The sequence below is a fragment of the Elephas maximus genome, chromosome 12 (assembly GCF_024166365.1).
Source record: "Elephas maximus indicus isolate mEleMax1 chromosome 12, mEleMax1 primary haplotype, whole genome shotgun sequence".
NCBI lineage: Eukaryota > Metazoa > Chordata > Mammalia > Proboscidea > Elephantidae > Elephas > Elephas maximus.
Window position 1 is genome coordinate 91,306,012 of NC_064830.1, and position 27,393 is coordinate 91,333,404.

The 27,393-nt window shown below is 38.8% G+C and overlaps 1 protein-coding gene and 2 pseudogenes across 1 annotated transcript in view; 1 reads left to right on the forward strand and 2 right to left on the reverse strand.

The window, feature by feature from the left end:
• ZSCAN25 (zinc finger and SCAN domain containing 25) overlaps positions 1 to 11,904 on the forward strand; it is a 72,901-nt gene extending 60,997 nt beyond the window's left edge. Inside the window, exon 7 of the mRNA XM_049904475.1 lies at positions 11,888 to 11,904. The gene's annotated coding sequence lies outside the window, so the exon portion shown is untranslated. The remainder of the gene's footprint in view (positions 1 to 11,887) is intronic.
• On the reverse strand, positions 6,069 to 7,009 carry LOC126087521 (olfactory receptor 2AE1-like; annotated as a pseudogene).
• Positions 11,905 to 23,286: 11,382 nt separating the features above from the next.
• Positions 23,287 to 24,700, reverse strand: LOC126087522 (olfactory receptor 2AE1-like; annotated as a pseudogene).
• Positions 24,701 to 27,393: the final 2,693 nt, after the last annotated feature.

Sequence of the window (27,393 nt, forward strand, 5' to 3'; positions counted from 1 at the left end):
TATATGTATATAGTCTTTTATACTTACACACATATTTACCCTTTTGAGTGCTCTTCATTTCTTCCTGTGGATTCAACTGGCTATCAAGTGTTATTTTCTTTCAGCATGAAGAGTTTCCTTTAATATTCCTTGTAACGCAGCTCTGCTACCATTGAATTCTCTCAATCTTTGTTTACTGGGATTGTCTTTATTTTGCATGAATTTTTGAAGGACCATTTGACTGGATAGGCGCATTCCCAGACACAAAGGCTGTCGTCTTCCATTGTTCTTATTCAGTGAAGCAGTTTTTCATAAATAAATGCTTCTCAATTTTTTGGTTTTATTTTGGTCAATTTCTGGAGCCCTGAAGTAGGTTTTTTTTTAATTATTTTGTTTATTTTATAGTTGTTTTTTGAGAGGATTTTCCAACCTCTTTACTTCACAAAGTCTGAAGTTTCCCTAAAGCTCTTTTAGTAAATATGCCTTTCTCTCCAATTCATTGTCAGTACTTCCTCACTCAACCCTGCTGAGTCTTGACCCCAGTTATTGGTCTAGAACCAAGAAGGGGAGCGGGGACTGATTTTGTGAAGAAAACATCATCTTGTGTTGTATCTGCCTCAGGTGAGGACTCTGCATCATTGCAGGGAAGGGGGGGGCACACTATATACTAGCAAGGAGAAATGTTTAAATCTGACAGCCCAGATGGTTTTAGGGTATCTGAATATTCAGGGTTCTTAAGCACACCCACCAGAAGTCTCTATCCTAGGTCTCAGCATTTCCCTCCTTTCCTACCAAGGCCCTGTCTTTAGTTTAGGAGACTACCTAGAGATATAAACTAAAGAGTTTTTGTAATTCTGTTACTCTCAAAATCAGACCTCGAGCTGATTATAAGCATGATTTACCATCCAGTTGTAGAAGATGAAGATCTCTGTAAACACAACCATGGACACCTCTTAGCTTTCACACTCTTGCTCTGATTTGATAGTTGACTGAACTGAGCCTGTCATTTTCTTTCTTCAGCACACTGATAGCCATTAACAACAATCAATAATCTCACAGTCCTATAATCATTATTGCCTGCATAACTGTCATATGCTAAAGACATTGTATAAGCCAGTGCATTCTCTTTCATTTACATGCCATCCTTACTCACCACAAAAGAGAGTCTTAATAATTATGACACCACAGCATGCCAGGGGTTATCACTACCTACTTATCACTAGTAATAAGGACTTTGTTACCAACTATCTGGTGAGTGTCTCAATTCCAGAATAACATCCTGAGGACTTGTTTCTAGTGCAAACTCTCTTAGTTTGGATTCTCCCCAGAAGCTGATTTTGAGACAAGAATTCACGTAAAAATAGCATATTTGAGAGGCTATTCCAGGAAAACACATAGGTAGTAGAGCGAGAAAGTGAAACAGAAAGGGAAGGCAGTCAAAAAAATGTGTATCATTTAGCTTGTTATCACTGTGAGCAATGGGAGTTTAATCCTGCTGGAGAATTTAGAAGTCAATGTAAAGCATGTGCCTCAAAATTAACCCCTCTGAAAGGTAAAGGAAGCCAGGGTATTTTACTCATCACCTCCTTCAGTCATTGGTTAAATTCTGCTCTTGGATATCATTAATTTTCTGTCACTTCTGGCCTGCCATGCTCTGGCAGAACAGGCTCACGTCCACAGAGAAAGCCTCAGGTGTTTAGAAATATGGCTTGCTTAACTACAATAGTAAGGCACAAGAGGTATTAACAAGTCTGCTAAAGAAAGGAAAATTCTTAGGTGCTAGTACATTATTAAGAAGTGTAATTCAAGGCAAAATGAAGGAAAGAGGATCAGGGAAGGAGGGAGATCCAACACAATCTTACAGGACTATCTACTTAGAGGCAGTGTAATGATTGCATCCTCTAACAGTCAGAAGAGGGAAGGCTTTGTCTGCCAGCTCTCGTCTTGAATTAGACAAAGGTTTTCTTCATGTGGGATTAACTTTCCCATACTTTCAAATTATGTACAAATGGGGTGAAGAATTCTCATAGGATTTCATGCCTCAGTGTCAACAGGGAAGGGGATGAGAGGCTTTTGACATACACTTGGGAAAATGTGCTGTAGGGTTGCAGTTGTGTGAACTTAGTCAAAGCTCATACAAAGCTGACCGTCACAGAGGTGGCTTGATGGAACAAGTGAGAAAGGCAATAAAAAGAGTTGAAACTAAGTGGATCTGAAGTGCCAAATATGAGGTGTCTAACAACACAAGGCTCTTGTGAGAGGTCTGTCCACGTACTTCTTGAATCTTTTCTCTTGTCCATCCCTCAAACTTATGCCAAGTCTTCAACCTTTTGGGTAAATGAATTGTTACAGATATTTACTTCAGGCCATTTCTCTTTTATAGATAATGAGTGGCACATCGCAGAATTTTTCCCAGAGAGATGAATTTCTATTCCACTGTACTTTAGGCTTACCATTGAGAAGAGCCATAATGCTGCATTATTTACTTTGGCAAATGTCAGCATTACTTGAATAAACCTGGATCGAATTGTTTCATTCTCAAATAGTCATATAACATTCTTTACGAGGCTATAGTTGTGTGTAAAGAGAGAGGTAACAGGGAAACCACCATCTCTCTCTAACTGGGATTGTGAGCTAGCTGTTTATGCAAAGTAAATATTCAAGCCTTCAGAAACATTCCAGCCCAGTCTGTAAAAATAAATTCTACCTTATGTTGGAGCATTATAGGGCACATGCAACCCTAGGGCTAGGTGGGCTAGATGACCCCAAAGATGTGATATGGGCAGTGCATCTTACAGAATGCCAACAGCTGTTTCTCAAAAGAAGAAACAGCTTTCTCTTCACTTGTCAAAGGCAGCATGACTTTGCTATTACACTTAAAGTGCCTTCAGTGTTATTCTCCTGAAGATGAGCCTAGGGCTTCATGAATTTTGTTTAACTAACAGAGGAAGCAAGATACAGAAGCTTGTCCTTTACTTTGACATTCCTTAAACCACCAGACTTTAAGAAAGTTCTGTATTTGTACGGAATTAATTTTTTTTTATCTGAAATCAATGTCTTCCCAAATTTTCTCTTCCCCTCTCTGAATTAAATATCATCAATGTTACATGGGATAGTGAGACAAGCTAGGTGACTTTCATTTATTAATACATGAAACAAATACTTATTGAGCACTTACATTGTACCAGGCTCTTTTCTTGGCATCAGCGAGGCAACAGTAAACAAAGCAAAGCCCTTGCCCTCATGGACTTTAATACACTCTAGTAGAACAGATAATAAACACAACATAGTATAACAGAACAGAACAATATAATACAAAGTGGTATTAAAAAGTTAAACAAGAGAAGGAGACAGAATAGAGAGAGTGCTGTTTTAAATAGGGTAGTCAGGGAAATATTTTTTTGGCCATGTTACATTTGAGAAGTGATCCAAAGCAAATGAGAGAGTATCTAGCCCTTCCAAGGCTGGGAGAATAATATGTGGAAAGTCTCTGGTCAAGGGGGCTATATGACTAGAATACAGCGAGCAAGGGCTAGAGTAGAAGGAGATGAAATGGAAATGTGTCCAGGGGTCAGGTCATATATAGGGCTTTTCAAACTTACAGATGTACCTTGGATTTTATCTAAGTGTGATATAAGGAGATTTTCAAGAGTTTTCGGTAACAGAATGAAATAATCTATGTTTTGAAGGGATCACCATGGAGGCTAAAAGCAGGAGGGACAGCAGTTAGGAGTCTATTGCAGTATTTCCGGCAAGATATAATGGAGGAAGTGGTGATGCATACTCATATTTGGAGTATGTTTTGAAAATAAAGCCAATAGGATGTGGAATGTTTGAGAAAAAGGTGCCAGTGACCTCATAGTTTTTGACCCGAGTAACTGGGTCTAATTTCTTACCATTCCTGGGATGGGAAGTACGTGAGGGGCAAGTATGTTTGGGGGAGGGTTTGGTTTTATACATGAAGGTTTGATTTGTTTATTAGGCAATCATGTGGAAAGGTAGAGCTGGAAGTTTAATATGAGGGTTATGAGTTCTGAGGAAAGGTAGGACTTGAAATATAAATTTAAAATAACAAAACTGTATGAGACTACTTGGGCAATGAATGAAAATAGGAAGAGTTCAGAGGACCAAACCTGGGGTAGTTCAACATTTAGAAATTAAGATGATGAGAAGATAAAGCAAAGGAGTCTGAAAAGGATGAGGCAGAGAATTTGGAGTTAAATAAAGAGTGTACTGCCCAGAAAGTTTAGTGAAGAAAGTGTTTCAAGAAGAAAAACACGATAAACTGTGTCAAATGCTATTGAGTGATCTAATAATTGGCCATTTGTTGTGTTAACGTGGAGGCTATTCATGACTTTCCACTAGGGGTTTCAATATATTGATAGTAGGAAAAGCCAACTGAAGTGGGCTCAAGAGAGAATGGGAGTAGAAAAAGTGGAAATAGAGAGCAAAGAAAACTGGTTCAGAGAATTTTTCCTGTGAAAATTTGTAAGGTTTACAAGGGTCAAGGGGAAGTTTCTTTGTTAAGATGAGCAATATTAAAGCATGTTTGTAGGCTGATGGAGTTGACTGAATAAAGGAGGGAAAATTGATGATGCTGGAGAGAGAAGGGATAATCTCAGGAGCAAGTTCCTTTGGGTCTGCTGCACAAATAGAGAAAATGGCTATACATAAGAGATCCCTGCATATCAGACACTTAGGATTACAATATTAGCCTGTCTGAATATTGTTAACCCAAATCATCTTGTGCACGTTGGATAAGTTTTTCTATTGTCTTCTGTTTGGACTAGTTCAGTGACACAATTTGTCAATAGATGGAAATACGGGTAATAGGCTCTAAATCAGGTTCTTTAGTGCTTCTATTGATTCTATCAGAAATTCTTTTTTGCTTATATCATTCAGATCCTATTTCTGTAGCCTGAGACTAACATCCACAATTAGCACACCCACAAATATCATATAACTCTATTTTTTTCCATTAAACGTATGAGATTACTGAGGATTTCAGAGGGTAAGTAACTTCTATCTTTCACACTGTTAGCAAGTGTTACTGGTTCAGGACTCCATGTCATTCTGATTCCAAGTCACAAGGCTAGAAACACGCATAAAACAGAAGGATATTTTCAGCCTGTGAAATAATAAAAATTAACATCCCTGTCTGATATGTCAGGTTTATGAAGGCCAAAGAGAAGCAGACACAAGTATGTACATATTAAAAGACTGCTAAGTTTCACAAGGACAAAAGTCCTTGTCTTGTCTTTCCTGACACATCCAAAACACCTAGTTTAGCACCAGGACCAAAGTAGGGACACTCAATAAATAGTTGTTAAATACAACAAATATCACAAGAATTATAACACATATTATTTTCTTCCCTCCTGAATTTTTACACACTGAGATTCAAGAAACTCTGCCATGAATATAACTTTTATATCATCCACCCTTCCTTTCAAAACAGCCTACAACTACCCTTTACTTTCCATGGTTTCTCTACTAAGCAAACCAAAAACAAAAACAAGCCCATTGCCATTGAGTCAATTCCTACTCATAGCAACCCTATAGGACATAGTAGAACTGCCACATAGAGTTTACAAGGAACAGCTGGTAGATTTGAACGGCTGACCTTTTACTAAGCAGCCATAGCTCTTAACCACTATGCCACCAGGGCTCTTCTCTGCTAAGCAGCACATTCCAATTTCATAAATAATCTCTGATGTCATTTTTATGTATGTTTTTATTGGTGTAAAGAATTTCGAGAAAGGGCCCTTGTATCTTGATACTTTTTTTCCAGAATACCAAAAGCATATCACCTTTTAAAGGGATTTTTAAGCTTTTAATTAACTCCCTAAATGCTCACTGAAACATACTCTATGGTGCGTGGACGCCTGTGCCAATGTAGAGTAGCGGAATTTTGTGTTAACCATTTAATTCTAAACAAGTATACTGCTTATAGTCTACACATAGTAGTCAAAAAACATCAGGAATCTAAATCCTTGAAGGATCTGTCCAGCGGTCTGGAATCTTAGAGATTTTTTCAGATCAGTTTAAGGGTATTATCCCATTTCACTCTACATTCAGGGTAACTGCAGTTACAATGACTGAGAGATAATACCACTCCCCAGCACTTTCCTGAGTGCCTTAGCAACATCCTTATTTCGAAGGGCATAAATCAGAGGATTCAGTGTAGGAGTAATGATGCTATAGAACACAGACCCAACTTTGTCTTGCAATGGAGTGTGATGGGCTCTGGGCCTCATATATGAGAAGATACAAGCACCAAACCAGAGGGAAACCACAGTGAGGTGAGAGCTACAGGTAACAAACGCATTTCTCTTGCTCCCAGCTGAACGCATCTGAGTAACACTATGAAGGATGAAGGCGTAGGATGTAGAAACCAGAAAGATGGGGAAGAGAAGAAGTAGGATTGTGCTGATGTACACTGTAGTCTCATAAACCCTGATATCTCCACATACCAACTTCACAACAGCTGGAAACTCACAGTAGAAGTGGTGGATTTTTCGAGGCCCACAGAAAGGCAAGTGCATCACAATTACCGTGTGAATTAGGGAATTTATGGATGCTTCCAACCATGACATGACAGCCATCATCACTCCCAACTTTCTGTTCATGAGAACAGTATAATGCAGTGGATGACAGATGGCAACATAGCGGTCATAGGACATGAGAGCCAGGAGAAGACACTCAGCACCACCCACAGATAAATAAAGTGCTGGATTGCACAGCCCACAAAGGAGATGGACTTCTTGCCAGATAAGTAGTTGGTAGCCATCTTGGGGATGGTAATGGAGACATGCATCAGATCCATGAGGGACAGCTGGCTGAGTAGGAAGTACATCGGTGTATGAAGCTGAGGATCAGCACAGATGAGGAGAATGGTGAGGGTGTTGGCACTCACTGCAATGAGGAAAACCACCATGGTCAAGGAGAAAAGAAAAAGGTGAATGAGTGAGTCATCAAAGAGCCCTTCAAGGATGAAGTCTTCCAGAGAGGTATGGTTCCCCGGCCACATGTCTCCTTTCTCAATCCCTAAGGAAATAGGAAATGTATGTGGACTGTCATATCGGAAATACTGAGGTTCACCATACATGACATTATGCATCTTTTTATCTAAGAAATAATTTGTGCAGAATTTTTTTAATTTGTAATTATTCAGTAGCTTTAATTATTGAAATGATTTTTAAAAATGAGAAAGAGAACTTAAAACCTCTCTTCACAAACATGGTTACTCTGAAATTCCAGAATATCCAGAACATCTAGACTCTATTAAATGCCACGTGTCAAGAAAATAGTCTTTTCTCATAGCTTATTATATCTGTCAGGGTTTAAGTAGAGAAGTTGAATGACTAGGAGATTCATATATATATGGAGCCCTGGTGGTGCAGTGGCTAAGAGCTTGGTGGCTAAGCAAAAGGTCAGAGATTCAAATCCACCAGCTGCTCCTTGGAAACTCTATGGGGCAGTTCTACTCTGTCCTATAGATCTCTATGAGTTGGAATCGACTCAATGGAAATGGTTTTTTTTATACACATGCACATATACATGTATAGAGTCGCCATGAGTCGGAATCGACTCAACGGCAATGGGTTTGATTTTTTATTTATACATACACATATGCGTGTAGACGGGTTTTATTACAAGAATTTGGCCTTCTGAAGTTGTGGAAACTGGTTAGCACTCTCTGTAAGGCTGCTGCCTTTGTGTCTGATGCTGGAATTGAAGACCACAGAGCAAGCCGTCAGGAAGGGAAGATGAATATAAAGTGGAGTGTATCAATAGCAGGGTGGAACCTACAAGCAAAACTGAAGCCTGTATCAGTTCTTGTTGCCTCTGGAATTGGTGATGTGGGTATCTTGCAGTAGCTAGGGCCCTTGTTATGGAACTAAACCCACATCAAAAAAAAAAAAAAAACTGGCCCAAAAGTCAAAGAAGCTAAAGGAAGATACAGGGGAAAGTAAACACAGTTTTGCAGGTCCAGCTGCTGCTTTTGTCAATGAGTCAGCAAATCAACATTAATGTGTGGAAACTACAAATGGTTGCTTCCTTTATGCTCTATAGCTCCCAACAATCTCTCCTCGAGGCCTGGTGGTGCAGTGATTAGGTGCTTGGCTGCTAACCAAAAGGTAGGTAGTTCGAATCCATCAGCTGCTCCTTAGAAACTCTATAGGGCAGTTCTTCTCTGTCCTACAGGGTTGCTGTGAGTTGGAATCAACTCGATGACAACAGTTTTTGGGGCCCTAGTGGCACAGTGGTTAAGCATTTGGCTGCTAATCAAAAGGTTGGCAGTTTGAATCCACCAGCACCTCCTTGGAAACCCTATGGGGTGGTTTTACTCTCTCCTATATAAGGCCACTATAAGTCAGAATCAACTTGACAGCAACAGGTTTGGTTTTTGTTTGTTTTGTGACCCATCTTACCCAAAAACATACAATAAAAAAGGAAATTCTTGGAAAGGTAGTTGATCCTAACCAAGTTGATACACATTACAATAGCACAACAGTCAGCTTGGCACCCACACACATCTCCTCAAGCTATGCTTAATGTCCAAAGAAAGACAATGACAAAGTCATCTTTCTGCCCAATGTGATACAACTATCCTGCATATAACCAAAAACATGTTTAACCTTTCCCAGGAGAGATTACATGTTTATTCTTCGCCTTACTGATTCATATTCTTTTTATATCTTGTAATTTAATATAAAAACATTTGGTTACATAAAATATATTTACATCAAAACAAAGTGCCCACTACTATTACACACAGAATAACTTCTCCTATCCAAATAGTAGCCTTTTGATACCTCCAAAACATCCACACTGTACCTCATTCTGTGGGTGTCAGCTCTTTCCCTTTCTCAGTTACTCCTGCCATTACCAAATCAACTCCTGGATAAAGCAGCCGTGGCAGCAGGGATGGAGACTAGGCATGGACTCAGCAGTGTGGACTGCTATTCACCAAAGCAATCTGGCTACAGCCACTGCTGAATGCCCAATATGCCACAAGGCTGAGTCCCCAATATGGCACTATTCCCCAGGAGAATCACCTGCTTACCTGGTGGCAGATTGATTACGTTGTACCATTTGATAATGGTAGGACAGTGTTTGTTCTTACAGTAATGTACACTTATTTAGATATGGATTTGCCTTCCTTCCACTACACGTCTGTCAGTTTGTTGTATTGTGGTGCCTTCTTTGGCTGCAGTGCTGCTGCCAAAACTACCATCTACGGACTTACAGAATGGTCTATTCACCATAATGATGTTCCATACAGCATTGCTTTGGACCAAGGAACTCATTTCACAGCAAATGAAGTATGACTATGAGGTCACGCTCATGGAATTCATTGGTCTTAAAATTTTTCCCACTGCCTGAAACAACTGGCTTGACAAAACGATATAATGGCCTTTTGAAGACTCAGTTACAGCACCAACTAGATGGCAACACCATGAAGAGTTGAGATATTGTCCTTCAGAATGTGGTGTACATTCTAAATCTGTATCCAACTTATGCTGCTGTTTCTCCCATAACCAGGATTCTTGAGTCCAGGAATCAAGGGGTGTATATGCAGTAAATCCTCTCATTATCTGCCAGCATAATTTTTGCTTCCATCTCCACACTTTTAAGCTCTGCTGCTTTAGAGGACTTGATTCCAAAGGGATAATGCTTCCACCTGGTGACACAACAGTGAGTCCACTGTACTAAAATTTGAGACAGCCAACTCGCCACTTTGGTATCCTCATACCACTGAATCAAAGGGCAATGAAATGGGTTACTGTACTGGCTGGGATGATTAATACAATCAAGGAGAAATTAAGTTGCTACTATAAAATGGGGATAAAGAGATGTATGTCTGGAAAGCAGGAGATTCTCTAAAGCGCCTTTTTTTACTCCCATGTCCTGTGATTGAAGTCAATGGAAAACTATAACCCAATTCAGGCAGTAATGCTAGTGGCTCAGACTCTTTAGGAATGCAGGTTTGGGTACCATACCAGAGAAAGAACCATGACCAGTTGAGATGCTTGCCAAGGGCAAAAGAAATATGGAATGGATAGTGAAAGTAGGTAGTTGTAAACACCAGCCACGACCACTCGACCTGTTGCAAAAACAAAAACTGTAATTGCTATTAAGTTATTTCTTGCTTATTTTGATGTGAATATTCTGTACAGGTATTAACCAAATATTTTAATTTTCTTCTCCTCTACCGTCCCCTTACCTAAGATAGGTGTATTAACAATAATTAACTTCATATCTCAGCTTTTAAGTTACAGGATCTAAAAGGAGAAGTATGAATCAGATAGAGGAATGACTGTGACCTGAACAAAAAAGGGATTTTGTATCATCTTCCAGGGAAAGGTTTAGCAGTTTTTGTTAGTATTCTCTTTCTGGGAAAAAGTTAGCATGTATTTGGTTTTATTTGTGAGAGTTGTATCATGTTATATGGAAGGATAACTTTGCTATTATCTTTATTTGGAGACTATGGTTTAAAAAGATATGTACAGGTACCAAGATGACACGTAACACAACTACCATACTTATGTACATGAAAGCAAACAAGAGATATTCCCTGGGTAGACCTGACAGTCAACCACACTGTCCCTCTCTGTGTGTTTCTCTTCCTAAACATCTCTTCCTAGACATTCATGCATTCCAGATTGCCTACTACTTTTTAAAGCAAAGAACTCAGAACTGAATGCACTTCCAAAGTATAATTTGACCAGTGTGAAAGACATCATATCTATTATCTCTCTCTTTCTACTAATGCCTCGGATCTCATCTTTTTGACTGTCACCTCACACTTTTCATTCAAACTCAGCTTCTTGTAGACTAACAGCCCAACTTTCCCCATGCTCTCCCTGATCATTCCAATCCAGTCAGGATACTGACACTTTTATTTAAGTCTCCATATGCTTCCTTCTTTCCTCATTATTGTCCATCTTTCTCTGTAAATCTCCATAATATAAGTTTTTCATCATCTCATGTCTCTCTTCCTCCCTTAGGAAACTTTCCTGATAGTTTTCCATTCTGATTTGTGACCTATAAGTGACTTTTTTTTCTGTCTTAATCTTGGCTTTCCTCATAGACTGACCAAGTATCACCCCCTGACTTAAGGGATGGAAAGATAAGCTGACAATATTACAGCATGCCATTGTTTCTAATAAAGTTTTCCAGGACACCTCAACCCCCAACATTATTTTACCTGTAACTTCCTCTTCAGAGACTTGTGAGCAGGACAAGTAGAGAAGTGAAATGTAGAGGGCAGGATGGATCCACGCTGACTCCAGTTGGCTAGTGATCATCAAAACAAGGCTTTTCAGAGATGCTCATCAGAATTCCTTCTCTAACCCTGGAAATCTCCATTTATTGGTGCAATAGTATAGAAGACATTGTCCAGGACCCAGCCGTCCTTATTTACTCCAATTATCCTTGTGTCAGAGCATTACCAAGAGCAAAAATGAATGTGATTCTGCAATGCCCTTGCAATCTGTGCTCAGATTTTGAATTCCATCAGCACACATTGGGACACATTAAGTGATACACATTAACTTCTTTAACTCTACTAGTTGTGCTTTTGAATCATGTATATGCTTCTTCTGGCTCTGAACACATATCTGAGCCACCTCCCCATCCTAAGATGGCAGTGAGAGCTTGTGCAATGGGAATTTCCACTAATGTTACTTGATTAAGAAGCTAAATGTAATACCACCTGAATCATCAATGTGTCCAGAGTCCAAAGAAAATCTGTTTTGAATTTTCTGATGTTTTGGATCACTTAAGACACTTTCTTCTTAGCTTTACACATCCTTGCCTAGCTAATAGAATATGAATTTGGCTCTAGCCCTGGTGCTTTTAGAATAAGCTTTTTTTCCTGACCGCATAAATATTTCCTCAGCAGTAATCACATGGCCTGAGATCAGGACAAACTTTGCCTGACATGAGACAATCATAAGGGAAGATGAGCACCATCTATTTGAAATGAAACATAACCTCAATCCAGAGGACCTATGACATCAGGTGAGACAAACTGAAAATATCAAATATACAACATCAGGGATTCCATCCCGGAGGACACATCTTGGATCTCTTCTGGAGGCCATTATGTCAGATGACAACTAGACTGTGCAATATGGTTTGGAATATGCATTCCCAAAGGGTTTACTTGGAGTTTGCTTATAGGGATCAAGGGAATGAAATATTTTGGAAAGAGAGACTCTGAAGATAACATGGGAATATTTTCTCCAAGAACCGATTAACCTGAATTGTTTTTCCTCTTGGAATAAAGATGTCTCCATGCTCTTTCCATCCAGCCATTTTGAGAAGACAGGGTCTGAGAAATGTCTAGTGTCTGTTTCCCACCTTTTTCCTATGTGCCATATCATAGAAAAGGAGTCAAGGGATAAAAGCTTGAGGTCACCACTAGGATTTCCCACTTTAGCTTTTGGTTATATTCCAATTTTATAGACTACACTAATGAACATGCCAAGAGATTTCAGATACAGACGTAAAAGAAGAAAAGGACATATATCTTGTTTACTTTCATCTCATTCCCATACCCTGCCTTTCCTCTCCATTATAAATATATGTTGAGCTACTTTTTGTTTCTCTGTCTCAAGCAAGCTGTTAAATGTCTTCCTTCACTGAGATTATCTTGGTTCTATATTTGGAATTATAGTTGAGTCATTGTCTCATCACTTTTTTCAAAACCTATCATATAATTTTTTTATCATATAATACTTATACCTGATGCTCTCCTCACCAAATATTTCTGTCTTTAAGTAAGTTCTGACATTTATATAATTACTTAATTCATTTATTTACAAATATTTAATGCACATCTGCTATGTTTGCAAGCACTGTATTGGGTTGTAGGTGTACAGTGATTAACAAACAAACATAGTCTCCCTCTTAAAGGACTTAAAGCAAATAAATAGCTATATCAAATTGTGTTAAGGGTTTGTATTAATCAATACTCTTCAATGTGAGTTACATAAAACAAAACTTATACTATATTAAGAAAAGATCGTGGAATCACAGAAAAGAGGGGTAGAAGTGGTCTCAGATCAGTTAGATCTAGTAACTGGAATAATGTCAGGGCTTTCTTTTTCCATCTCTCCTCTTGGCTTCAGTCTATGGCATTGCTCTATGGTGGAGACACATGACAGCTGAAAGCTTTGATGACATGGTTATGGCTTGAAATTCATTACCCCTCCACCTCCAAATTAGAAAACCCTAAGGAAGAAATCTGTTTAACAGGGTTTTAGGCTGGTTGCCAATCCTTGGAGCATTCACTGTGTGCCAGAGTCTGCAGTAAAATGATGGACTTGCTTGGGATATGTGCCAATCTCTTGCAGAGATTGTGAAAGCAGAGTGGAAATTACATGGATTCAGAATGGAGTAGTATTATAAAGCAAATGTGGTTGTGAAGACGTTATAGGGAAAATGTGAAGAGGGAAAGGATGCAGAAAAGTCAAAACAATACATGTTCTCTATAAAAATTTAAAAAATAAAGAAGAATTTATTATGTTAGAGTAGAACAGATATTACTGTATTAGGCTGGGTCATAAGGGAAATCCTCTTGTCTTGTTTATCTAGTGCTGCTATAACAGAAATACAGTAAGTAGATGGCTTTAACAAAGAGAATTGTATTCTTGCACAGTCTAGGAGGCTAGAAGTCTAAATTCAGGGTGCCAGCTCCAGGGGAAAGCTTTCTCTCTGTTTCGGCTCTGGGAGAAAGTCTTTGTCATCAATCTTCCCTGGTCAAGGAGCTTCTCAACTTAGAGAACCCAGGTGCAAAGGACACACTATTCTCCTGGCTCTTGTTTCTTGGTGGTATGAGGTCCCCAAGTCTCTTTGCTTGCTTCTTTGTTTTATATCCCCAAAGAGATCGAGTTAAGACACAACCTAATCTTGTAGATTGAGTCCTGCCTCACTAATATAACTTTCACTAATCCCACCTCACTAACCTCATAGAGTTAGGATTTACAACACTTACAAAAATCACATCAGATGACAAAATGGTGGATAATCACACAATATTGGGAATCACGGATTAGCCAAGTTGACACATTTCTGGCGGGGGGGGGGACACAACTCAATCCATAACACCTCTTTAAAGAAGTGACACCAAAGGTAAGACCTCTAAATTGGGGTAAGAGTTATCCAGGTAATAAAAGGTGAAGAGAGGTCCAGATAAAGGCAAAAGCGCATAAAAAAAAATCAATGAGTTGAGACAATTCACATTGCACTGAGGAGCTGAGAAGGTGTCAATACAATTTAGCTATAATTTCCTCAAATATCTCAATATAACTATATCTCCCATATTTCAATATCATTTAGCTCAAATCTGTCTTGGAAGAAGTACAACCAGAATGCTCCTTAGAAGCAAGGATGGCAAGACTACTTGTCACGTATTTGGACATGTTATCAGAAGGGATCAGTCACTGGAGAAGGACATCATACTTGGCAAAGTAGCGGGTCAGCGAAAAAGAGGAAGACCTTCAATGAGATGAATTGACACAGTGGCTGCAACAATGGGCACAAACACAGCATCAACTGTGAGAATGGCACAGGACGGGGCAGTGTTTTGTTCTGTTGTGCATGGGATTGGAATCGACTCGATGGCACCTACCAACAACAACATAATCATCAATGAGGAGAGAGAGGTAAGAAACAATAGCCGAGATATACGCAGAAGTAAGAAAAAATGAAGAACCTTGTAGTTTTATTCCAAGTAGGATGGGAATTCTTTGAAAGATTGTAAGCAAAGGAAAAACAAGATACAACTTTCGTGTATTAAAAACTCATACTAGGTGATATATGAAGGTGGATTTATATTATACTAGAGGACAAGGATAGAGGCACTGTGGCCAGTTATGAGGCCACTGCTCCATTCCAAGGAAAAGACAATGGTGCTTTAGGCTGAGGTTGTAGCGGTGAACAAAGTAAAAATATCTTGGGAGGGTGTCATTAACATAACCTGTTGATTGATTTAATGTGGAGAGTTGCATATAAGGGAAGCTCATGATAGGAAAATACAAAAACTGCTTAAAAATGAGAGGATTAAGGGTATTATGTAAAAGTAAATATGAAGGGAACTAAAGACACAAATATAGTTTCAATAAATTTCAGAAGTATAAAAAAAGCAAAGAAAAAATATATATATTAAAAAACAAAGAGTGAAAAACATATGAATATAGCATGACAGAATGCAGAACAAAGATACCTGTGCTATTAATAAATGTAAATAGATTGAAACCTGTTCTTAAAAAGATTTTCAAATCCAGGTCACAAAGAAAAATCAGTATAAGAGAGATGTATCTCCCAAAAAAGTAGTTAACATACCTAAGAATTTCAATTAGATAAAATATGTTGTCTGGTAAAAATAGAACTAGAATAAGAGGAAATGATGGCTTGAATATGAGGAAAGAATGTTTTTCTAATTGCTTAAAATTAGTTGTAGGGTTTTGACTAAGAGGGAGTAACAGACAGGATTTACTCTTCTGCCCGTAACAACTAGGAAACTGGAGAAAATATATGAAACAACAGTTAAAGATATTGAATATCAAATAAAAAGACAGTGATCCTTGAAAGATGGGAAACAAACAAGGTGAGCCCTGCAATTACCTCAGTTTCTTGCCTTGAGAATTTCCAGGATGCAATGCTGGGACAGAGAACCCAGGCGGAACCCAGCCAGCTCCATGGGTTGAGGAGATGGAGCTAAAAGTCAGAGGAGACCAAAATAACTATAATTTGCAGGGCATAGTACTCGAGAGAAGAGCTGCAAGAGTGAGAAATCAAGAGATCTGCAGGCCTTCCTTGAGTATTTAGTAGAGTATTGATCAGTACAAGTGTGTGATGAAATTAACCAAGGCTGGGAAAAAGAACCACCACAGAAAATTAGAGGGAACAGTACCTGGAGTTTACACAGGTACCTCCCTCCAGTCAAACTGGAAAACCTCATAGTTCATGGGACAATGGGTGGAGTATGCAGAAGGATCTCTCCTCAGCAAAGAGAAATAAATATCCCTTGACTAAACTCTGCTATGGTTCTGCCTAACAAATCCCAAAATCAAGATCCAAAAAGATCAAACATTCCCAGTAACTTAGCTGCATACCAGGGCAAAGCTCAAGAATGTTTATATAGGAATACGAAAATATCCAGCACCCAATAAGATAAAACTCACATTGACTGGCATCCAATAAGAGATTACCTGGCATGCAAAGAAAGAGAAAAACATTAACCATAATGAGGAGGAAAATCAGTTACACTCAGGGACAGATTACTCAATAAGCAAGGCATGCACGGGCTTACTTGTGCTTACATACTAACCAGTAGTGCACAAGTTCACCTGTTTCTCACCACATCTTTGATGTGCTGAAACCCGTGTGAAATTGCACACTACAGATTAGTAAGTAAATACAATTAAGCCCATGCCTACCTTGCTTACTCTAAGCCCATGTACGTACCTTGCTTACTGGTTAATTTGCCCCTGGTTACACCCACCTCTCACTTATCAACACGGTTAGGTTCCAAACACCAGGTTGTTATGCAAAAATCAGGATTATGCAAAAATGGAGGAAGAGCACATCAGATCACAAAATGGAAGATAACTACATCATTACATAACTGTCAAATTATATCATTACGTAACTGTCAAATCACTGATAATCATGTCCCAGCTAAGTTGACACCTAACTTTAACCACCACAGGTAGCATTGCTCTTGCTTCACACATTGGCTAAATTACTGCCAGATGTACATGTTAATGTGCAAAATAGTTTTTTACTATTGTCATAAATGCAAAATGTCATATAACAAGGTAGTCAATAAGCAGAAAGTAGGTGTGATTGAAACCAACCCAGAGCTGATATGCCATAGATTAAATAGAAGTATGTTATTGATTATGCTGATTAGACATAATTAGCAGAGAAGGACACTTACGGTATTTTAATGCAAATAATGCATGCATTCTACCTTTTTGTGCCAACCATGCATCCCTCCCCCAACGAGGTATTTTCATAAGCACACAAGTGAAAATACTTTGTGGATACAGGACATGGGCAAAAAAAGTAGAATGCACACTCTATTTGTGTAAAAATGTGGTACTATAACTTTATTCTATACGTTCACAATGCCAGAAGAAGGATTAGCCATGTGAAGTAGAGACAAGAAAAATAAAACACACACTCACACACAGATCAAGTTTCTAGAGGTGAAAAGTAAAATATCTAAGACTAAAAATACACTAGAGGGATTTGTAGCAGATTGGATGTTGCCACAGAAAAGACTAGTGAAAGTGAAAAAGACATAGCAATAGAAACTCTCCAAAATGAAACCAGAGAGGAAAAAAAAAAAGCTTAAAAAATAATGAAGAGCGAATCTGTGAGCTTTAAGACAGCTTTAGCAGCCTAATATACACATAATTGGAGTCTCAAAAGCATGAAGACAGAAGAAAGACTGAAAAATATTTGAAAATACTAGAACATTTTTAACCAGTTTGATCTAATTGACATTTATAGAATGGTCCACTCAAGAAGGACAGGATAAACATCTTTAAAGTATATAAAGAACATTTTTCAAGATAGATATCTAGGCCATAATACAGCTCTCAAATAAATTTAAAAGAATTCAGGCCATAAAAAGCATGTTTTCATATCACAGTAGAACTAAACTATAAATCAATAATAAGATTCTTGGGGTGGGGGGAATCTCAAATATTTGGAAACTAAATTCTATACTTCTAAATAACCCATGGATCAAAGAAGAAATCCAAAGGAAATTTAGAAAGCATTTTGTACTTAATACTGGAGCCTCAAGGACCTGTGAGACAGTTTCAAAGCTGTCTAATATATATATATGTATATATTTAATATATATTTATATATATAATTGAAGTCCCAATAGAAGAAACAAGTAAAAATGTGGCATAAACAGTTTGAACAAACAATAACTGTCTATTTCCCAGATTTTTTGACGGGGGGAGTGGGGAAGTTTGATTTTATCTTATTTCTTTATTTTTTATTATTGCACTTCAGATGAAGGTTTACAGAGCAAATTAGTTTCTCATTAAACAATTAATACACATATCTTTTTGTGACATTGGTTGCCAAGCCCAGGGCATGTAAACACTAACCCCTTCTCCACCTTGGGTTCTCCATTACCAGCTTTCCTGTCCCCTCTTACCTTCTCCTCCCTGACCCTAGACTGGTGTGCCCATTTAGTCTCATTTTGTTTTTTGAGCCTGTCAGAGAACTAAACCTGGGATAATCCAACATTTGGGAGTTAAGATGATAAGAAGATTTAAGCAAAGGAACTCAAAACGAAGATGGAAAAGGAAGGGCCAGAGAATTTGGGGTTAAATAAAGAGTGTATACCCATAACCATCTGTCAGTTTGTCTTACTGTGAGGACTTGAGTGTTGCTGTGATGCAGGAAGCTATGCCACTGGCATTCAAATACCAGCAGGGTCACCCATGGCAGACAGGTTCCAACTGAACTTCCAGACTAAAACAGACTAGGAAGAAGCACCTGGTGGTCTACTTTTGAAAAGAATTAGCCAGAGAAAACCATATGAATTCAGTGGAACATGTCTGATACCGAACAAGCGGATGAGTGCCTCAGGTTGCAAGGCAATTAAAATAGGACTGGAGAAGGGATACCTCCTCAAGTAGAGTTGATCTTAATGACATGGATGGGGTCAAGCTTTCAGGACCTACATTTGCGATGTGGAACTACTCAAAATGAGAAGAAACAGCTGCAAACATCTGTGCATAATTGGAACGTGGAATGTATGAAGTATGAATCTAGTAAAATTAGAAATCATCACAGATGAAATGGAACACATAAACATCAATATCCTAGGCATTAGTGCACTGAAATTGTCTGGTACTGGCCATTTTGAATCAGACGATCATATGCTCTACTATGCCAGAGGATGACAACTTGAGGAGGAATGGCATTGCATTCATCATCAAAAATAACATTTCAAGATCTATCCTGAACTATAATGCAGTTAGTTATAGGATAATATCCATAAGCCTACAAGGAAGGCCAGTTAATAGGACTATTATTCTAATAGTCAACCACTTTGGCCCGCCAACCACTAAGGCCAAAGATGAAGAAACTGAAGATTTTTACCAACATTTGCAGTCTGTATTTGATCAAAAATGCAATCAGGATGCTTTGATAATTATCAGTGATTGGAATGTGAAAGGTGGAAAGAAAGAAGGAGGATTTGTAGTTGGAAAATATGACCTTGGTGATAGAAACAATGCCAGAAATCACATGATAGAATTTTGCAAGGCCAATGACTTCTTCTTTGTAAGTACCTTTTTTCAACAATATCAGAAGTGACTATACACGTGGACCTGGCCTGATGGAATACACAGGAGTCAAGTCGACTACATCTGTGGAAAGAGCCAATGGAAAATCTCAATATCATCAGTCAGAGCAAGGCCTGGGGCCGGCTGTGGAACAGAGCATCAATTATTTGTATGCAAATTGAAGTAGACTCTGAAGAAAATTAGAACAAACCCAGGAGAGACAAAGTACCACCTTGAGTATATCCTACCTGAATTTAGAGACCATCTCTAGAATAGATTTCACACATTGAACAGTAATGACTGAAGACCAGAAGAGTTGTGAAATGATACCAAGGACATCATACATGAAGAAAGCAAGAGGTCATTAAAAAGGCAGGAAATAAAGAAAAGACCAAAATGGATGTCAGAAGGGACTCTGAAACCTGCTCTTGTATGTCAAGTAGCTAAAGCAAAAGGAAAAATGATGAAGTAAAAGAGCAGAGTAGAAGATTTCAAAGTGTGGCTTGAGAAGACAAAGTATTATAATGACATGTACAAAGACCTAGAATTAGAAAAACAAAAGGGAAGAACACAATCAGCATTTCTCAGGCTGAAAGAACTGAAGAAAAAATTCAAGCCTCTAGTTACAATATTCAAGGATTCTACAGGGAAAATATTAAACGATGCAAGAAGCACCAAAACAAAGATAGAAGGAATACACAAAGTTACCACACCAAAAAGAATTGGTCAACATTCAACCACTTCAGGAGGTAGCATATGACCAGGGACTGATAGTACTGAAGGAAGAGGTCCAAGCTACACAGAAGGCATTGGTGAAAAACAAGGCTCCAGGAATTGACGGAATATCAACTGAGATGTTTCAACAAATGGATGCAGCACTGGAAAGGCGCACTCGTCTATGCCAAGAAACTTGGAAGACAGCCACCTGGCCAACCCACCTGTAGAGATCCATATTTATGCCTATTCCAAATAAAGGTAATCCAACAGAATGCAGAAATTATTGAACAATATCATTAATATCACAGGCATGTAAAGTTTTTCTGAAGATCATTCAAAAGCGGATGCAGCAGTACATTGACAGGAAACTGCCAGAAATTCAAACTGGATTCACAAGGGCACACGGAATCATGGATATCATTGCTGATGTCAGATGGATCCTGGCTGAAAGCAGAGAATACTAAAAAGATGTTTACCTATGTTTTGTTGACTATGCAAAGGCATTCGACTGTGTAGATTATAACAAATCATGGATAACACCGCTAAGAATGGGAATTCCAAAAGACTTAATTGTGATCTGTACATAGACCAGGAGGCAGTCGTTTGAACAGAACAAAAGGATACTGCATGGTTTAAAGTCAGAAAAGTTGTACGTCAGGGTTGTATCCTTTCAACATACTTAATCAACCTGTATGCTGAGCAAATAATCTGAGAAACTGAACTGTATGAAGAATGCAGCGTCAGGATTAGAGGAAGACTGATTAACAACCTGTGCAACTAAGATAACACAACCTTGCTTTCTGAATATGAAGAGGACTTGAAGCACTTACTGATGAAGATCAAAGACCACAGCCTTTAGTATGGATTACACCTCAACATAAAGAAAACAAAAATTCTCACCAATAAGGAACACCACGATGAACAGAGAAAAGATTGAAGTTGTCAAGGATTTCATTTTACTTGTCTCCATAATCAACACCCATGGAAGTAGCAGACAAGAAATCAAACCACGCATTGCATTGGACAAATCTGCACCAAAGGGCCTCTTTAAATTGTTCAAAAGCAAAGATGTTACCTTGAAGACTAAGTTGCGCCTGATCCAAGCTGTGGTGTTTTCAATTGCCTCATGCATATGAAAGCTGGGCAGTGAGTAAGGAAGATGGAAGAAGAATTGATGCCTTTGAATGGTGGTGTTGGCGAAGAATATTAAATATACCATGAACTAACAGAACGAACAAACCTGTCTTGGAGGAAGTACAACCAGAATGCTCCTTAGAAGCAAAAATGGTAAGACTTTGTTTCACATGCTTTGGACATGTTATCAGAAAGGATCATTCCTTGAAGAAGGGCATCATGCTTGCTAAAATAGAGGGTCAATGAAAAGAGGAAGAACATCAACAAGATGGATTGGTACAGTGCCTGCAACAACAGGCTCAAGCATAACAATGGTTGTGAAGATGGCGCACGACTGAATGAACAGTGTTTCATTCTTTGTACATAGGGTCGCTGTGAGTTGGAACCCGCTGGACGGCAACTAACAGCAACAAGGAAGAGTGTACTGTTCAGGAAGTTTAGTGAAGAAAATGTTTCACGAAGGAAAGCATGAACAATGGTGTCAAATGCTATTGGGTGATCTAATAATTGGTCATTTGGTGTGTCAGCATGGAGGCTATTTGTGACTTTCCACTGGGGGTTTCAATATACTGATAGTAATAAAAGCCAATTGAAGTGGGTTCAAGAGAATGGGAGTAGAAAAAGTGGATATATAGAGCAAAGAAAACTGGATCAAAGAATTTTTTCTGTGAATACTGTAGGGTTTACAGGGTCAAGGGAAAATTTCTTTGTTAAAACGAGAGATATTAAAGCTTGTTTGCAGGCTGCTGGTGTTAACTGAATAAAAAGGGAAAACTGATCATGCAGAAGGGTTAATTCAGGAGGGAGATCCTTAGGATCTGTTGCACAAGTGGAGAAGATGGCTATACATAAGAGATCCCAGCATATCAGACACTTAAAAACACCCAACACCGTCAGACACTTAGGATTACAATATTAGCCTGTCTGAATATTGCTAACCCAAATCATCTTGTGCACGTTGGATAAATTTTTCTATTTCCCTTTCTTTGGACTAGTTCAGTGGCACAATTTGGTAATAGGTGGATACGTGGGTAACAGTCTCTACATCAGGTTCTTTAGAGTTTCCATTGATTCTATCAGAAATTCTCTTCTGCTTATATCATTCAGAGCCCGTTTCTCTAGCCTGGGACTTACATCCACAACTAGCACATCCACAAATATCATATGACTCAATTTTTTTCTATCAAACATATGCAATTACTGAGGCCTTCAGAGGTTAAGTAACTTGTATCTTTCACACTGTTAGCAAGTGTTTGCAGATCCAGAACTCTAAGCCATTCTGATTCCAAGTTACAAGGCTAGAAGCCTACATAAAACAGAAGGGTATTTTCAGCCTGTGAAATAATAAAAATTAATATACCTATCTGATATGTCAGCTGTCATCTAGGCCAAAGAGATACACGAGTCTGTATATATTGAAAGAATGTTAAGTTTCACAAGGAAAAAAGTCATTGTCTTTTCTTTCCTGACACATCCTAAACACCTAGTTTACTGCCTGAACTAAAGTGGACACTCAATAAATATTTGTTAAATATAACAATATGACAAGAATTATAACATGTATTATTTTCTTCCCTTCTGAATTTTTACACACTGTGATTCAAGAAACTCTAAGTGTCTATGAATATAACTTTTATATCATCCACCTTTCCTTTCAACAGCCTGCAACTACCCTTTGGTTCTCATACTATCTCTACTAAAGAGCACATTCCATTTCATAAATACTTTGCGCTGTTATTTTTATGTACGTTTTTGTTTGTGAAAATAATATTGAAAAAGGGTCCTTGTATCTTCATACTTTTTTTTCCCCCAGAATATAAAAAGAACGTTGACTTTTAAATGCATTTTTAAAGTTTTGTCTGTCTAAATGCTCACTGAAACATACTCTATGGTGCCTGGATGCCTGTACCGAAGTAGTGCAGTGGAATTTTGTGTTAACCAGCTGATTCGAAGCAAGTGAACTGCTTATACTTCATTTGTTTGTAGTAGTCAAAAAAACATCAGGAACCTGAAACCTTGAGGAATCTGTCCAGCGGTACAGAATTTTAGAGATTTTTTTCAGATCAAAATAAGGGTATTATCCCATTTCACTCTACATTCAGGGCAACTATCGTTACAGTCATTGGGTGATAATGCCTCTCCCCAGCACTTTCCTGAGGGCCTTAGCTACATCCTTATTCCGGAGGGTATAAATCAGAGGATTCAGTGTGGGAGTAATGATGCTATAGAACACAGACCCAACTTTGTCTTGCAATGGAGTGTGATAGGCTCTGGGCCTCATATATGAGAAGATACAGGCACCAAACGAGAGGGAAACCACAGTGAGGTGAGAACTACAAGTAGCAAAGACATTTCTCTTGCTCCCAGCTGAATGCATCTGCATAATACTGTGGAGGATGAAGGCGTAGGATGTAGAAACCAGAAAGATAGGGAAGAGGAGAAGTAGGATTGTGCTGATAGACACTGTAGTCTCATAAACAGTGATGTCTCTACATACCAACTTCACAACAGCTGGAAACTCACAGTAGAAATGATGGATTTTTCGAGGCCCACAGAAAGGCAAGTGCATCACAATTACCGTGTGAATTAGGGAGTTCATGGATGCTTCCAACCATGACATGACAGCCATCATCACTCCCAACTTTCTGTTCATGAGAACAGTATAACGCAGTGGATGACAGATGGCAACATAGCGGTCATAAGACATGAGAGCCAGGAGAAGACACTCAGCACCACCCACAGATAAATAAAGTGCTGGATTGCACAGCCCACAAAGGAGATGGACTTCTTGCCAGATAAGTAGTTGGTAGCCATCTTGGGGATGGTAATGGAGACATGCATCAGATCCATGAGGGACAGCTGGCTGAGTAGGAAGTACATTGGTGTATGAAGCTGAGGATCAGCACATATGAGGAGAATGGTGAGGGTGTTGGCACTCACTGCAATGAGGAAAACCACCATGGTCAAGGAGAACAGAAAAAGGTGAATGAGTGAGTCATCAAAGAGCCCTTCAAGGATGAAGTCTTCCAGAGAGGTATGATTCCCCTGCCACGTGTCTCCTTTCTCAATCTCTAAGGAAATAGGAAATGAATATAGACTGTGATATCAGAAATACTGGAGTTCCCCATACCTGATATTATGCATCTTTTCATCTAAGAAATAATAAGTGGAGTTTTTTTTTCTGTTTGTAATTATCAATAGCTTTAATTATTGAAATGACCTTTAAAAATGAGAGAGAGAACTTAAAATCTCTCTTCACAAACATGGTTAGTGTGAAATTCCAGAATATCTAGACTCTATTAAAGGCCAAATTTCAAGACAATAGTCTCTTCTCTTTTTTTTTTTTTTTTTCTCTTAGTTTATTCTGTCAGGATTTAGTGAGAGAAGTTGAACGAAGAGGATATATATATATATATATATATGCATTTACATCTGTTTTATTACAGGAATTTGGCCTTCCAAAGTTGTGGAAACTAGTTACCACCCTCTATAAGGTTGTTGTCTTTTTGTCTGATGCTGGAATTGATGACCATAGGGCAAGCAGTCAGGAAGGGAAGATGAATAAAAGTGGAGCATATCAAGAGCAGGCTGGAACCTACAAGCAAAACTGAAACACATATCAGTTCTTGTTGCCCCCGGAATTGGTGATGTCAGTATCTTGCAGTAGCTGGGGCCCTTCTTATGGAACTAAACCCACACACCCGGCCCAAAAGTCAAAGATGCTAAAGGTGGATGGATACAGGGGAAGTAACACAGTTGCAGGTCCAGCTGCTGCTTTTGTCAATGAGATGAGTCAGCAAATCAGCAACAATGTGTGGAAACTCCAAATGGTTGCTTCCCTTATGCTCTCCGTAACTCCCAATAATCTCTCCTGGAGCCCTGGTGGCTTAGTGGTTAGGTGCTCGGCTGCTAACCAAAGGGTAGGCATATCGAATCCACCACTCCCTCCTTAGAAACCCTATGAGCTAGTTCTACCCTGACCTATGGGGTTACTGTGACTCAGAATCAACTCGACGGCAACAAGTTTTGGGGGCCCTGGTGGTGCAGTGATTAAGAATCTAGCTGCTAACCAAAAGGTCAGCAGTTCACATCTACCACCCGCTCCTTGGAAACACTGTGGGGCAGTTCTACTCTGTCTAGTAGAGTCGCTATGAGTCAGAATTGACTTGAGGGCACTGGGTTTGGTTTTTGCCATTTGTTTGTTTGTTTTTGTGACCCACCTTAACCAAAAACATACAGCAAGAAAGGAAATTCTTGGAACTGTAGTTGATCCTAACAAAGTTGATACACGTTATGAAACCGCAACAGTCAACTTGGCACCCAAACACATCTCCTTAAACTATGTTTAATTTCCAAAGAAAGACAATGATAAAGTCATCTTTCTGCCTAACATGATACAACAATCCTACATACAACCAAAAACATGTTAAAGTTTTCCCAGAAGAGGTTACATGTTTATTCTTTGCCTTACTGATTCATACTCTTTTTATATCCTGTAATTTAAAACAAAACCATTTGGTTATATAAAATATATTTCCATAAAAACAAAGAGAAAGTACCCACTACTGTTATACACAGGATAGCTTATTCTACCCAAGTGGTAGCCTTTTGGATACCTCCAAAACGTTCACACTATCCCTCATTTTGTGGATGTCAGTTCCTCCTCTTTCTCAGTTACTCCTGCCATTACTCAACTGACTCCTGGATAAGGCAGCCATGAAAGCAGGGATGAAGGTAATGCATGGGCTCAGCAATGTAGACTTCTATTTGCCAAGGCAATCTGAGTACAACCACTGTTGAGTGCCCAATCTGCCACAAGGATGAGTCCCCAGTATGGCACTATTCTCCCAGAAGGATCAGCTGGCTACCTGGTGGCAGACTGATTATATTGTACCAATTTGATAAGGGTAGGGGCAGTATTTTGTTCTTACTGTAATACACACTTATTTGAATATGGGTCTGCCTTCCTTCCACGACTCGTCTGTCAGTTTTTTGTATGTGGTGCCTTCCTTGACTGCAGTGCTGCTGTGAGCCTACCACCTATGGACTTAAAGAATGGTTTATTTGCCCAGTCATGTTCCATACGGCATTGCTCTGGACCAAGGAACTCATTTCAAATAAAGGATGGATACGAGCCCATGCTCATGGTATTCACTGGTCTTACAATATGTCCCACCACCTGAAATAACTGGTTTGACAAAATGATGGGATGCCCTTTTAAAGACACAGTTACACCATCAACTAAATGGCAACACCAGGAAGGGCTGGGATATTGTCCTTCAAGATGTGATATGTATTCTAAATCTGTATCCAACTTATGCTGCTCTTTGTCTCATAGGCAGGATTCATGAGTCCAGGAATCAAGAGATAGAAATTAAGTGAATCCTCTCAATATCTGCCTGCAAAATTTTTGCTTCCCATCTCCACAATTTTAAGCTGTGCTAGTTTAGAGGACTTAATCCCAAAGGGATAATGCTTCCACCTGGTGACACAACAGTGATCCCATTGAACTTTAATTTGAGACAGCCAACATGCCACTTTGGTATCTTCATACCACTGAATCGAAGGGCAATGAAATGGGTTAGTGTACTAGCTAGGGTGATTAATCCTGACTCTCAAGGATAAATTAAGTTGCTGCTACACAATGGGGATAAACAGATGTAGGTCTGGAAAGCAGGAGAGTCTCCAAAGTGCATTTTTGTACTACCATGTCCTGTGATTGAAGTCAATCAAAAACTACAACCCAATTCAGGTGGTAATGCTAATGGCTCACTCCCTTCAGGAATGCAGGCTTGGATCACCCCACCAAAGAAGGAAGTATGACCAGCTGAGATGCTTGCTGAGGGCAAAGGAAATATGGAATGGGAAGTGAAAGAAGGTAGTTATAAACACCAGCCATGACCATATGACCAGTTGCAAAAATAAAAACTATAATAGCTAAAGGTATTTTGTCCTTATTTTGACGTGAATATTTTGTATATGTATTAACCAAATATTTTTTCTTCTCCTCTGTCATCGCCTTATCTAACATAAAAAAAAAAAATAGATGTATTAAAAATACTTAACTTTGTATCTCAGCATTTAAGTTACAGGATCTAAAAAGAGAAGTATGAATCAGATAGAGAAATGAATTTGACCTGAAAAAAAAAAAGATTTTTTTCAACTTATGGGGAAAGGTTTAGCAGCTTTTGTTTCTTTGTAGTCTCTTTTTGGGAAAACTTTAGCA